Source organism: Pteropus alecto, unplaced genomic scaffold, assembly GCF_000325575.1.
Source record: "Pteropus alecto unplaced genomic scaffold, ASM32557v1 scaffold88, whole genome shotgun sequence".
In the NCBI taxonomy this organism is placed as follows: Eukaryota; Metazoa; Chordata; class Mammalia; order Chiroptera; family Pteropodidae; genus Pteropus; species Pteropus alecto.
In genome coordinates this window covers 18441294-18455825 of record NW_006494611.1, presented here as the reverse complement: position 1 = coordinate 18455825, position 14532 = coordinate 18441294, and the positions used below count along the sequence as shown (strand labels likewise).

The following is a 14532-nucleotide window of genomic DNA, read 5'->3' as shown; positions in this document are numbered from 1 at the left end:
ATTTCACCATCCTGCTCACCAGAGCTACCCTCCCAGTACAAAAGAGAAAAAGTGCTCGAGCAGAACACCAGTGCAAATGTGAGTCTCACCTCATGGGAGTTTCTTCTCTCAAGGATCACAGGTCCTGGTTGCTTGCCATCCAGTGGCTAACAACAACTGCCTCACATATTCTCCAGTTTTGTAGTTTACCACTGGAGGGCAAGTCCATCACCAGATACCTCTTTTCCTCTATATGCCGTCAACATTAGTTATGTTAAGGAACATGGGGCTGCTCTATTAGAGGGGTTAAGAATCAAATGCTTTGAGCATATAATAAAGTCTCTTTACTTAAAACATTTCAAAGAAACTCTCTTAACAAATTGTTTCTTAGAAATGTATCTGTTTATGTTTATTGCAGCACTGTGGCAAGAGAAATGCTCTCTAGCAGTCAGGCAGTTCCAAACAAAATAACAAGAAAATGTCTCGATTCCTTCCACAAAGCTGATACTCACTTGGGACAGCCAGCTGGCTATCACTCTGACACATATTTACATTAATTTCTACAAGTCTTCCTCCAAATGGCATAACGAAACACTATAGTCTATCCAAAGAAATGAAAGTTAACTGCTAGTCTTCATTTTTCTTGTTTATGTACATGAACTTAGGGGTTGGGAGAAGACTCCTTTTCATATAAATCATTTTCTGGTGTCTTTCCATTTCTACTTCTAAGCACTGGTGAAAAATAATTAGCAAAAAAAAACAAAAAACAAAAAAACAGTCGAAAAAGAAACTTGCAACCCCAGACACAAAGTTAATCCAAAGGAAACTGACAAACAAGAATGCATTTTTCATCACATTCTATGAGAAAAGAGAATTTTGCAATCACAGGAAAATGGAGAATAGGTCCTTCTCTGCACAAACTAGCTTTGCGCCCACAGCACGCACATGCGCATGCGCACACATGTAGCATTTCAGAGCGCCAGCAGAAATGTGATGTAAACACAGTTGTCTATTTGTCATCCTCTCTGCCCAGGCACTCCCAATCTTATAGGGACTCTTAGATCAGTCTTCTCACAAGTTTCAGTGTCCCCATGTGGAACATGTTGAATTGTTTCCTAACGTCAGCATGTATCCAGCACTAATTAAACACAACTTCTTGTGGTTTCCCATTTCGCAGGAATACAGTCAGAATTTCTGGGCTTGATAAAACAAGGCCTTCATGATCTGCTCCTTGCTCACCTTTCCATTCAACTCCTGACACTTTCTGCTCCATCACTGGTAAAAACCTTGTAGCCATTTTGCTTCATGAAACACCACCTCTTCTCTTCACTAACTCACTGAGGCCTGACAACCTCTGGGGAATATTTCATGGTCACCATTCAAAGCTGGGTTAATGCCCCAATCTTAGTATTCTCACACACCTGTGCTCACTTTCATAATGAATAATAATTACTGAGAACTTACAATGTGCTAAGCACTTAACATGCTTTATCTCATTGAGTGCTCACACAGCCTCTGTACAGTAGGTGCTGTTACCAGCCCACTCTACAGATGAACGAACAGGCAGAGAAGCTCAGCAGTTTCACAGTGTCACGCAGCTGGTGACTGGTGGAGTCAAAGAGCTGACAGTCTCTCCATGAACAGCACTAAACATATTTAATGAAAAAATTAACAGTATGACTGGTGTTTCCAGGTCAAGGCCCAGAATGCAACAAATGGTGACCCCATAACAACACTAAAAGGGTGAAAATAAGATGCAAAAAAATCATCAAAATTCCTCAGAAGACGATGTCATAAAGATACTCGTAAACTAATATCAACTATGATAGTTACAATAAAGACCAAAATATTTCAATGGATGGGGTGACTAGCAATTTCTAAGAATCCAGGAATATACACATGGCTCAAGCAAAAAATATTTAAAAGTAGTGGGGAAAATGGGGAAGAATGTTCTTATGGGGCAAAAAAACAAAAACAGGTGTACTAGATCAAAGATTAAAAGAACTTCTCAGAGGGGAGAATCTGAATATTTATATCATTAAATCAATTCCATTCTCAATAAATTCATATATCATACAACCAATACAATCAATCTTCTACTGAGGGTAACATGTTACTTCCTATACAAATTAAATAAGTGAAGATTAGTGAATAGGCAAAAATCCTGCTGTACTCCAATTGGGCCCTGTAGGTCATTGATCTAATGTGCTCATTTCTAGCCACAGACTGTGGAGTTGGGTAGCTGAAGAAGGAGGCATGAAAAGGAATGTCACTGACCAGCTGCCTTACAAATGCTACACTAATAGTCTCAGGAACAATAAGTCAAAGAAAATGAATATTTCAGTACAGCACATCACCTCACACAGGTTACCCTTTTTCCACATGGCAGACCTTGACTGTGAAAGAGGATATACAACTTCATGTCATAATAAATATCAGCCAGGATCAAAGTGATCAATGCTGGGTTCTACATTTCTGGGAAAAATTGGGGGTGGGGGGTAGGAGATGGGGAGAAGGAAAAGGATCCAAAGCAGATACATAAAGATCACTGAAACCTAACTCGAGGTGTGAAACTCAAAGGGAAGGCTTAACCTACGGAAGCGAAAACAAGGAGGACTCCACCACTTAACACTTTACACACAACCCTGCTAAGAACAACGAGCAGCGCTTTTCCGTTTCTACCAAGATGGAACAGAGAAAACAGTTTTAACCTAAAGTGTCAGAATTTTAGCTTCAATATGAAGACTCTTCCGAAAGAAAGAATGTTTAACTAAAGAACATGTAGTTTGTACACGCATGACATGATTGCTATGTTACCACTGTGCAGAGCTCCCAGCTGGGTATTAGGGTAGTGTTGGTATTCATGATTCTGCCTCAAGGAAGTTGCAGTAAGAATAGATAACACTGTTTATTGAGTACTTTACCAATAGGCTAAAGGTCACTCAGGGAGACCTGAGAAGGAAGCCCAGTTCTGCAATACTGTGGGATTCACGCCCAGCCTCCTATTTTAAAGTCTAATCTTCTAACTATAGGCATAAAGCTAATGCACATGAACTTACTATCTATAAAATGGGATAATACCTGCTTCATGAGGCTCTTGGAAGGATTCAGCAAGTTAATCATATAATATTTAGCCTGTGCCTATCACATAGTAAGCACTTAATAAATGTCAGCTATTATTAATGACAAATTAATTTTGTCAAATTTTTCCAGTTATTCAGTCTCTGATTCTATTAAAGCCAAAATTGAGAGTTATGTCAATAAGGCAAATATAACTTCCAGATGAAAAAGAACTGGTCATATGTTCAACTATTCAGCCCATCCATATCCATCTAGCTCCTCAACAGATTTTAATGGAGCACCCATCATCTGTAGGGCACTGGGGTGGGCCCTGTACGGAATACAAAGACAAAGATGACATAGCTATGCTCAAAGAACATCATCATCACATCACTAACCACAAACATTTGTGGAATACTATACGCCAGACCCTGTTCTAGGCACCCTAAGCACCATGTGCATGTGTGTGTATATACTCTTTTAATCCTCACAATAACCCTTTAAAGTAAGCGCTATTTATTATCCCTGATTTACAGATGAGAAAACTAATGCACAGAGGATAAACTAACTTGCTCTAGGGGTTACATAGCTTGTAATTGCAGAGCTGGGATTCAACTCCAAGCTGTCCGATTTCAGTCTTGGGCTCTTCACCAGTTGACATACTGCCTCCCCCAAGACTTGACCACTAAGAACCAGAGCAAGGACAGACTATGATAAGGGCCCAGCAGGAACATAAATACCACACGGTGTAATGGGGGACTTGTGTAATCTTTATACCTAACAGAGAGCACAAGTCCTTTAACTAAGGGACAATGTGTTTAAGTACACAATATCAACCCAGACTGAAAGTCATCCACAAAACACTGTGTCTGCCACTCTGAAGGGCCATCTTCTCAGACATTTAACACATGCTGAGAGAAAGAGGAGAGCTAAGAACCTGGCCTTAGAGGTCAGACATGCCTGGGTTTAAATCACAGGTCCTCCAATTTGGCCTTGAAGAAATTGTTTGACCTTTTTCTGTGCTTCAATGTGCTCATTGTAAGAAATAAATGAGATAATTTATGTAAAGAACTAACTTAGTTCCAGTATCTGGCACTAAGGACTATGTAAATAAATAAGATAGATAGATAGATAGATAGATAGATAGATAGATAGATAGATAGATAGACAGACAGATAGATAGACAGATAGATAGACAGATAGATAGATAAATGCATGCTGCGGTTTCACTTCAAAACTCAATTCTAAGCCACATGGGAAAATATCAACAAGTAGACAATATTGGTCTATAGACCAAAAAGAATGCTATCTATAGAATTTAAAAAACGTTGTGGATTCACTAAAATATCAGTAAATATGAACTGCTATAACTTGAAAAGTATTATAAACCTGTGTTTCAAAATACTTAGCAATAAAAAGTGTCTTCCATTTTAAGAGATAAGAGTAGCTGTTGTGTAGAGAGCCTACTCTGTTGTTAGTCCTATTAACAAGCACTTCACAGATGTTATTCAATTTTCACAACCACTCAGAGTTTCATCAAACATTCCCAATTTTACAGATGAGGGTTCTGAGCCTCTCAGGGTTAAGTGATGGGCTCCCTGTCACACTACAATAGGCAACAGAGACTGATGCTTAAAACTGACTCGCCAGTGAGGTAAGCAGGGACATAATCTCAGGGTCCACAAAGCATTTCCTTGGCACCTATCAGAATTTTATTGAGCAACATTCAATGCAATCTATCTCTCATCCCCGAGATGTGCTTTAAAGAAGCCCAAATCACTGAAAGGTCACAATATATCACCCACCAAAGTGACATACTAGTACAAATTTCATTCTATCACCTAGTTTAGTCATAATGTCCCTTGGCAGCACTGTCAGAGAGGAGTAATTTACAAATAGCCATCATTATCTGAAAGTGACTAGATTTCCAATACAACAAATTAGACTCTAGAGTTGGGCCACTGGTGAAAAGGAAGTAACATCAATGGCATAACACAAAATAAGTGTTCAGGATAAGAGTAGAGAAGGAAAACATAAATGAAAATATCCTTTTCTAATTTTGTTTATAGCAGAGCATCCTTATCACAAATGACTCTCAAACTTTTGTATTTATCGTTTTCTATGTTTCGCCCGCCATCAAGAAGAAAAGGAGGTAGCAAGAACATTCACTGTGTAAATTCTAAGACTTGTGTCTGCCTCTAATAGTTCGGAATATGACCTCCATCCCTGAGGGGAGAAAGAGTCATGTTGTTGATCACCACTGTATCCTCAGGACAATATAGGGCTGGGTGTACTGTAGGCTTTCAATAAGGGTGTATGTTCACACTAGGCACAATATAGAAATGCAGAGGAGAAATGTGTGAAGAGCTGCCTGAGGAAATATTACTTATCCCATTCCAGCAGCCCTCAGCACCAAAATGCTCTCTGGAACCTAATAGAGAAATGTGAGATTACAGGAGAATATATATATACAGGAATTAACACATATTACACTTTGGGGGCGAAAAATGCCTCCCAGCCCCTTTTGACTATTCAGTTTTTGGAATGAACACATATTATGCTTTGGGGGCGAAGAATGTCTCCCAACCCCTTTTGACTATTCAAAATATTTGCCAATATTTTGAAATACTTATTGGCCTAAAATATGCCTCCTAATCTGCTATTTCAGAAATATGAATCATATATGCAAAAAAAAAAACCTCACTGCTAGCATTGTGTTAGATACGGCTGACACAAAGAACAAGGCTGGGCCAACTACAGTTTAATAGAGACACAGGCCGTAAACAAATAATTACGATGCCACACAAATAATGTTTTCGGCAAAGTAGAACCAAGTGCGGGAGGGTACAGAGGAGGGAATGACTAACCTTGCTGCACATTTCAATCCCACATTGTGAAAAAGGACCTTTGCAATTTTCTTGTCCAATCCTCATTATTTTCTTTAAAGCAAAAAAGCAGCACAGTCCATCTATATCCATGAAAAACTACGCATTGCTTTAATGAATGCTAGTTAAATAAGTTCTTCCATTAATGATCAGGCACACTGTAATACTGGCTGCTGAAACACACACACGCTCACCTTGAGTGTTTAAGCTGTATCAGAACTTTTTGGTCCTAGTATTTTATCCAAAAGCCCTGGCCTTCTTTATAGCTGATTAAAATTGTATGTAATATTCTGTCCAAAAACCTTGAAGATACAAGCCAATGAATGGTTTATCTAAAATCATGACACCATTACTAGCGGTTTATTTTATTAAATTATTTAAGGGCTATCCATCTTTGAGAGAGATTTAAGGCAACAGCAACATGCAGTAAAAGACACATGCACTTGAAGAAGTCACCAATATAAAGTCGTGAAATGAATAGAGAAGTTGACTTCCCATACACCAGGTATGCTGTTGGCGTGCTTGAACATAAAATGATTTCTAAAGTTCTGATAGCAAAAAGGGAAATGGGGCAGGCCACCTAATTCTGCTCAAAGGAAGAATATAAAGTGTTTTTCCCTTTAAGTACTGAGAAACAGCCATCTTTTTTCACATCTTTTTTCGCATAATATGAAAGTGTACCTCAGGGAAAGTATTCAGGGAGGAACCGATAATGTAGAAATGAATACCTTTTGTGTATTGAAGTTTAAAAGTACTAAATAAGATGACTAAAAACATACATTGGATGGGAATGTGTCACAGAGAGGTTGGTCCCCAAAACAAGACCTTCTAGGAAAAACCATTTGAATGTGGTCTTTTCAGAAATAACCGAAATAAAAGGTTTTCAGAAATGTCAACAACTGTTTCACTACTGAGAAAGCTGTCGTTTCATTTGGCTGCAGCAGGCAGTTTACACGTCAGCTCCCTCACCTATGGACTGCTCTGTCACTTATAACTGAAGACTCCATTACCACCACCTAACCAGAAGGGGAGGAGCAGTCCTAAAGGATCCTCATGTTTTATTTCATATTTTGAAAGGAACATATACAGCCTACTTATTTGTGCCCAAGGTCTCTTTTCTCAGTTTTTATTTTTCTTAATAGTAACGAGCTCTTCTATTTGTTTGGGGAAAGTGCCTCACTTTGTATAACTGTTTAACATTATAAATTCCCTTCACCTTGTATTCCAAGTGGTTCCTATTCATTACTAAGAAACTTCTGGAGCTTTAATATACCAAATGTGAGATGTGACTGGCGGCATGGGGGCTGGTAGACATGCTGATCTATTTCCTTTTATAAACTTATTCTCCTCCCCGCCCCATCCCCCTCCACTGCCTTTTTGTTTTCCCCATGAGCTTTCTCGTAAGAATAGTTTCCCATAGAGTATATTCTGAGAAACACTGTTGCAAAGTATTTCTTAAAATGAAACCTAAATTCTTAATGAGCTGATTCATTGATACAGCCCTGTGGCCTCATCTTGGAGAATTACAAGCCTACCATCCACGGGGTCTTCCCCTGGAAACTTGACTCTTCTGAAAGTCAGCTCTAGCACTTGACATGCATTTACAGCTCTGATTCAGCCACTTTTGGAAAAGGGAACCAAGCCCAAGCTTAGCAGGTGTTCATTAAGCACTCAAGAGACATGAGTGTGTAATGTTTCAGTAGGAAATTTCCCAGGCAGAATTTCAAAGCATGTTCTTAGTAGTAATGTATTAGATTTAGTTTTCATCCTTTTCTCTTAACTATATTAAGACCCTTTCCACCCATTAATTGACTCAGCACTCCCCCACCCCACCTACATTTATTCCTTGTAACCAGAACCCTCATTTCCTCGGTGCTAATAGATTAACTAACAGCTCCTTCAAACTACCAGGAATATTTGGATTTAAAAATGATTAAATATTGAAATATTTGGATAAAAAGTTGACGAGCACCTTTTACCACATTAGATCATGTTTTTAAGCACTGTGTTAAACTTTGTTTTAATTACAAAACTAATTATATATGTTTTATATTAAACATTATCAGTGTTAAAGCCCTAAGAAAAAATTCCAGGTACTTCGAATTCTACCACATAAAGATAATCCATGAGAATATCTTGATTGATGCCTTTCCAGGTTTTTTCCCCCATATTACATAGTTTCTTTATTAAAATGTTAACTTTATACATTCTATTATAGCCTATTTTTCATCCATTTTGTCCCATGTCAATATCAACATCTCTGTCATGGTTACACAATGGGGGGCCATCTGGGTTGCTTCCCATATTTATTTTTTTATTATTAGTTTCAGGTATACAGTACATTGGTTAGACATTTATGTAGTTTATGAAATGATCCTCTCCAATTACTCTATCACCCATCTGGCTCTAAACATGGCCATTACAATATCACTGATTACATTCCCTATGTCGTACTCCCCATCCCCACAACCATCTTCCAATGTTTATGCCTCCAATGTTTAGTTTCAAACAATGCTCAATAAGCATTCTCAGAGCTGAATTTCTGAACAAAGCTCTTATCATTTATTCGAAATTACTCCTAGAAGTAAGCTCACCGAGTCAAAGGATCAACACATTGTTCCTCAATCACAGGAGGCCTTGCAGGGAAAACAGCCCTCTGAATCATTTCCGTTTGCATTTCTCTCAACCTCCAGTTGGCTGAATTTTCCCAGTCTGTTCCTGTCGCCTTTACTGTTAGTCTGATTATTTTCTGGTTTTCAAGATACCAAATTCTAGTCTACTGGACATCCTTAGTTCAATAAGCTATCTGGCTTAGCATAACCTCTGAGTCCTTTAAAATAAGATCTGAAGTCCTCCTGTCTGTTCGTCCTTCTGTGGTCTTAAATTTTTATCCACCTGTCATTTCTGTGATCTCTAACTGAATAACTGATAGGAACCACCAAATATTCCAGGACCCTGTACTGACCTTATCTAATACATAGTTCGAATCTTCTTTTCTCATCACAGTAACTTTCTAAACCACAGGCAACGTAATTTCAGAAAGTTTGAGAGCTCAGAACAAGTGCCTGCAAATCACAAGCCCTCTTAATGTTAAGGATGTTGACACAGCAGCATTTCTCAGGATATATTGTGTGGGACACTATTCTCATGAAAAGGCTCACCTGGGATGATGTCAGTGATAAAACATTGGGTTCTCTGCCCCCACCCCTCTCATGATGTAACATTTAATTTACTTAGCATCTCCCTGTTTATCTTTGTGAGACCAAGGTGTCAGTGGGGTAACATGCAGCAGTGTTTGTTAAAATCAGAGTATTTCCTGAGTTAAACAGTAGCAGCAGCTCAGGATTACTTTCTGGTCATAAGTCTCGTCTACATCATAGCATCAGGAAGGGTGAAGCTGCAAAGACAAATCCAAGAAGAGCAATAGCTTCACTGTCAGAGCACAACAGCCACCCAGGAAGATGGCTTCAATTACTTGTTTATTTCCCCAGTACATAATTAAGCTCATGCGATATCTATTAAGCCACACAGATTCAATATATTTTAAATATATATGCTGGGACTATTCTCAAGAAAGCAATGGACGAGTTGCAGACAAACACAAAGAGGCCCAGTGTTTTTCAAGGGGGTGCCATTAGCATTCTGGACAAGGTAAGTCTTTGTTAGGTGGGACTGTCCCAAGGACTGATGGGCATTTACTACCCCATAGCCTCAGGATGTTAAATGTTAACATACATACCCCTCACCATCATGACAACCACAAATGCCCCCACAGATTTCTAAACAACAGGGCAAGGGTGGGTAGTAGGTGAGTACAACACCATCCCTGTTTCTATTTGGTGAGATGGAATAAACATTCAGGAAATAACAGAAAAAAATATTAATCTGAATATGGAATTGTGCAGTGCAAGCCGTTAAGTACCCTCAAGGATCAAAGGAGATCAAAGAAGGCTGACGGCACAGAGCAAGCTTTGATGTAAACAAGAGATGGAGACCTGTAACCTCTCTCAGGAGTCCAGTCCAGGGTTAAAATTTGTTGTAAAATGTTATCATAGACATCCTGGATTTCCCGCTTTAAGCTGATTACACAAGCTAATGCGAGTAAAGCACATCCTACACATTTGGCAAGGCCAACTTTTAAAAATGCTGTCATTTCTGCCTTCCTGTTCAGAACACGTTTTCTCCTTGCGTCCTGGGTATCCAGAAAGGGCTGGAAAACAGTGAGTGTTTTGGTGAAGGAGAAGGGCACTGCCAGCCCAGCCCTGCTGAGCTGCTCAAGAGAATTAAACCAGAAGCACCACCCCTTCACTGCAGGACTGGCCCTCACTTGGCACTGAGGAGACCAGAACCTTGCCTGGTTCCTTCCGCCCACGTCAGCTGTGGTCAAAGGGCCATCGTTCCCAGAGGACCAGTGTGTTTAAGCTTCTGTGAACAATGCCCCTTGTTGATCTTCTGTGCTCTGGGTGAATAAGGTCACTGACTCTTTTCAACCTAAGCCACAATCAACATCTCTGCCTTTCATTGTACAGCGTTGGCATTGGTATATGTTTTGATGTCGTTATGCCCAGGTGAGACTGAAAAGGTCAGTGAATGAGTCATCTTTTATAAATCAGAATTTACAATGACGCACAATATACTAGGTATTTTATGGGAGTGGTTCTCAATCTTCTAGAGCTTATTCAAAATGCAAAGAGCTTATTTAAAATGCAGATTTCCAGGCCTCAAAAAGTCTGATTCAGTAAGTTGCGGGGGCAAGAACCTGCAATTTAACCACCTTCACGTGTTTCTGATACAGGTAATACATGGGTACACTTTGTGAAAAACTGCCACAGAATGACAGTAAACTAAAAAAAAAACTAGCATCTTCTTGACATTTTACCTACTTGAAATGTATTCTTCGCTAGCAAAATAAAAACTAAACATCTAGTAAATACAAAAACAAGAGGTTAACTTAATTCTGAAAGGAAAATAGAGTCCTCGTAAGGTTCATGTATAGATATGGTAAGGCTGTAATTAAAATTTATATTTGTGTGTATAAAGATGTTACCGTTTAGTCTCCATATGAGAGTAGCTGATCATAAGATGAGTATTTATTATATCAAAACACATTCGGTGTAACTATACAATCTTATATTTGGATAATCTTTACTAATTTTTCAATATTTCCTACTTTATCCTTATGAGAGAATATCTTCTCGTACCATCTGATTACTTGCAGCATCTGACTGGTGTGCAAACTAAGGCATAAAGAGTTGACCTGACATATCTAAAGCTCTGCTAGATTAGAAATGGCAAATGAGTTTCCTGTCACTTGCCAACTCAGATAGACCAGTAGACTAGAAATAGCTGCTTAGACTGCAACCCTAAGAAAGCTAGCCCAGTGGAGGGGAGTGGAGACAGATTAGCAATGCCTGCCACAAGCACAGGTAAGAAAAGCGGTGGTGTCTACGCACTCATACTAGACATGCCACCTCCCAAAATATTCAACGGCATTTAAAATATTTATAAATACCACTACTTTCATTCCTTCCCTCAAAAAATACGTCGTGTCTACTATATGTCATACACTATGCCAGGTATTAGGGATAATAAATAAAGTGTAAGTACCACTAATGAGACTGCCGTGACGCAATAAGGTGGTGTCTAACCTAAGGCTTTACTCGACAGAAAGGCACTTAAAGGGAGAATTGAGAAAATAGAAGTTAACAAACTTTTAACAAGGACAGAGGAAAGTGAAAGTGAATGTTATTTCTGAGAAACAGGAAACCAAGCCTTCAAGGCTGGATCACAGAGAGTTAGAGGGAGCCTAAGGAGGGCTGGAGATGGGCAGGCAATAGCCATGGGACTTTGACGTGAGATTATGATTTCAATTTAAGATAATGGGATGGTATGAAAAAGCTGGGTGATGTCAGTTTGTTATTTGGGGGGTTTTTGTTTTGTTTTGTTTTGTTTTTTTGAGGGAAGCAAGTGTGAATTACCAGATTTTCATTTCATAAGGAGTCACAGTGAACATAGAAAATGACTGAAGTCACTCGAATGGCCATACCGGCAGATTGGCAATGAGATAGGGAGAAGTGGGTGGATTTGAGATACTTTTTAGAGGTAGAATCTACAGTGACTTGGTTTGAGAAAGCATGTAGGGGATGACAGAAAGGGAGAACAAGATGTAGCGCTGATGAAAGTGCTTAGGACACATTCAAATAGAAATTCCACAAGGCAGCTGGACCAACTAGGGTTGGAGACAGTAAGAAAGGTTTAAGATTTGAAAATCTGAGGACTGTAGGCACAGACAATGATAAGACCAAAAACGTTATTCCTATATCTTCTGCTTTCCAATCTAGCGAAACTTTGTTATAGTTATGCCGCTACACCTATAAAGACTTACTCCAGCAGAGACATTATCATATAAGTCTCTGATTTTCTAAATTACAGCACTTACTGCAATTTTTTACCTCTCATAACAACTTAATTCAAGCAACTAGAAAATTCTCGCTATTGAAAATTATGTAAAGATTTTGCACTTTCCTGCCTTGTTAAGTATGGCACGCCAACATAATTTCATCTTTCTTTAGAGATTTAATATCTTACTTAAATTTTACCATTCAGAGTTCTGCCTATATAATGTTCTCGTGCCCCTCCCTGAATGTCCCTGGCTTTGCGAATGAGGATTACCTAGCTTGGCTTGCTATGTCAGCTGTCATACTTTAAATGCCCGGGGCTATTCTAAGCTGCCCTATTTGGACATAAGACCAGGAGATGAGGCCAAGTTCACTGAAACTCTGATATAAAGATGCTGACCGAGGGCTAAGCTACCCACTCTGGGAGACTGTGCGGGTGGGGTTCAAATTCAATCAAGAGAACCAAGGTGGAGCCTCCAAAAGTCATGACTAGAAAAACCAAACTGCAAACTTATCCACCTAAAAAAAGAACTTTGATTCCTGGAGCTGACATTTTCTTTTCTGATGAAATACACATCTCCAAAGAAGAAGGCACCCAAACTGGCAGTTATTTCACTTCAAGAAAAGTTTCTGATTCTTTCCTGCCAACAGGTTTTAATAGGAAAAGCTCAAGGTGCTGGAGATGGAAGGGGCTGTATGACCCACACCTTTGCTTCAAATCACCCTGGAGAAAACTGTTCGTTTTTCTTCTTAAAATTTTCCCAAGGCCGCCACCACTAACATTACACTCCCAAAGCACAACTTTGAAGTTCCAGCAATCAAATTAGACCTTGTGGGAAAGAAAACAGAAAGTAACCTCACCCTATGACTTCTACTTTTCATTCTTCAAAGACTTGTATGGCATACAAAAGAAGGATGTAAACAAAATTTCCCTGGTTCTATGTGTCTAAAAATGTCGGAAGTAGGCTTATTATCTTCTTAAAATTATTTTTAAAAATTCAAAAAGATCTGACACAGATATGTATTTATTTACAAATCACTGTTCTGAAGTGCTGCCATTCATTTAATTCTTGGATATTTATTTAAGAAAAAATTATGAAAAACTTAAAAGATTGAGATAAAGTACCACCAATCTGGGCTTAGAGCAGAAAATATGCATATGCATACCTGTCTATAAAAAAAAGTCAAGAGAATGAGAATTTATAAATAACATGGGTCAAAGTAAAAGCAAAGAGTCATAAAGAAAACCTTGTGAGAAAACAGAAAAGCTATACATATGTAATATATAAAATGTATGAAATTATATATTATATGTATGTTATATACATATAAAATATTAAAAGCTATATGTTTATCTATAAATTATACATATATCACAATGATAGCTATTACTCAGAAAGTCCCAATTTTTCTTTATTGTTTTTTATTTTTCAGCAACAATTCATGCAGTTTTTTGGTTACTGAAACATAATGACAATAGCAAAAAAAAAAAGTTTTTTCCTAATCTCCCAGCTTTTATTGTTTTTAACAGGCAAATTACCTCTTTTTCAGACTAACAGCATGTCATCACTGTTTAGACTTGGCACCACTTCCCTCACACAGTGCCTACATGATCACTGTCAGGTCAATTTTAACAAGCGACATCAGATACCCACATCTGATCTGCCACATTCAGACAGCACAGGGGAATAACGTTAGTACCCAAACTATCTTGGAGACCAAGTGTCAACTTTCTGCAGAGCAGTGAACATTTCAAGACAAACTTAGATTTTCATTACAGTTTACTCAGCTGGAAAAATTTACTCTGTAGCAAGGCTGGCAACCTGACTTATGAGTGACGCTAAAGTCCCAGGCTGATTTTCACATCACTTGGAATCGTGGGAGGGGAAGAGGGCAGCAGGGACGGGAGGCAATGCACATCTGCACAGCAGACCTGGGCTGGCCCTCAGTCAAGTTAGTTTACAAAGCCAAGGTGAGTAGACATATGTGTTATACCTAGTTGTAAAAAAGTATTAACCATTAGAACAAAAGGGTTTATTCTGCAAGTAAAGCAGAAAACAAGACTGAAGGGAAAGGAGTTTCTGTAGGGCTTGTGACCTGCATTCATTCAGGTGAACCCCTGAAACAAAGTGTGACTGATATTCCATGTATAGAGGATGCAGGGTAGATAACTGGGTTTTGAGGACAAAATAACCAGGCATGGAACAGAT

The 14532-nt window shown here is 38.7% G+C and overlaps 1 protein-coding gene across 3 annotated transcripts in view; it reads right to left on the bottom strand.

Moving 5' to 3' along the window:
• The window catches only part of SGMS1 (sphingomyelin synthase 1), a 258907-nt gene that overhangs the window by 174844 nt on the left and 69531 nt on the right, over nt 1–14532 (bottom strand). The window lies entirely within an intron of this gene.